General features: G+C 31.0%; 1 non-coding gene across 1 annotated transcript; it reads right to left on the bottom strand.

Annotated features, from left to right (window-relative positions):
* Nucleotides 1-270: 270 nt before the first annotated feature.
* LOC148093094 (U6 spliceosomal RNA) lies at nt 271-374 on the bottom strand. The gene has a single exon (XR_015714639.1). It is a non-coding gene; the product is annotated as a U6 spliceosomal RNA (small nuclear RNA).
* Nucleotides 375-651: the final 277 nt, after the last annotated feature.

The raw sequence follows: 651 nt of genomic DNA, 5'->3' as shown, positions 1-651 counted from the left end.
ATGTTACCATTTCTGTGTATATTATTACAGGTATTTAAGTTAAATTGCAGGCACAGAAATAGGCAAGGTATTAATGTCTCTAGAAGTGCGCTATCAAAATATTACATGTTATAATTAATATCACAATACAGACCTAAATGTAATTTTTTTATAATGAAATATGCAATTAAAAAATATTTTGGCTGTTCATTTCATATGCAGGCACACTGCTTTTTACAAGAGAGCATCTCTTTGTCAAAGGCATTAGTTGATTTGTTTTTATTTATTTTTATTTATTTATTTATTTATTTATTTTTGGTCCTCCTTGTGCAGAGTCCATGCTAATCTTCTCTGTACCTTTGAAATTTTAGTATATGTACAACTGAAGTGAGCACAGTTGACTTATTTTTTACAACAAAATTTGAGCATCTCCAAAAACTAAGATAAGTTACTAGATAGTTTAGGATTTAAATGATTTATAAGAAATGATGTCCTTACCTTCTAATGTAGAATTAGAGGCAAGTGCTTACTGTGTGAGGTGTATGCCCCGTGAGCATGGCTTTGTCTATTCCATGCACTGCTGAGTCTCCAGGACCCACAACAAAATCAGTGACATAGATTGTAAGAAGTGTTTGCTTAAAAAGGACTTATATGCTCTTACTGTTTTAAAAA

The sequence above is a fragment of the Miniopterus natalensis genome, chromosome 5, assembly GCF_054644295.1.
Source record: "Miniopterus natalensis isolate mMinNat1 chromosome 5, mMinNat1.hap1, whole genome shotgun sequence".
Classification (NCBI taxonomy): Eukaryota; Metazoa; Chordata; class Mammalia; order Chiroptera; family Miniopteridae; genus Miniopterus; species Miniopterus natalensis.
This window is presented reverse-complemented; position numbering and strand designations above follow the sequence as displayed.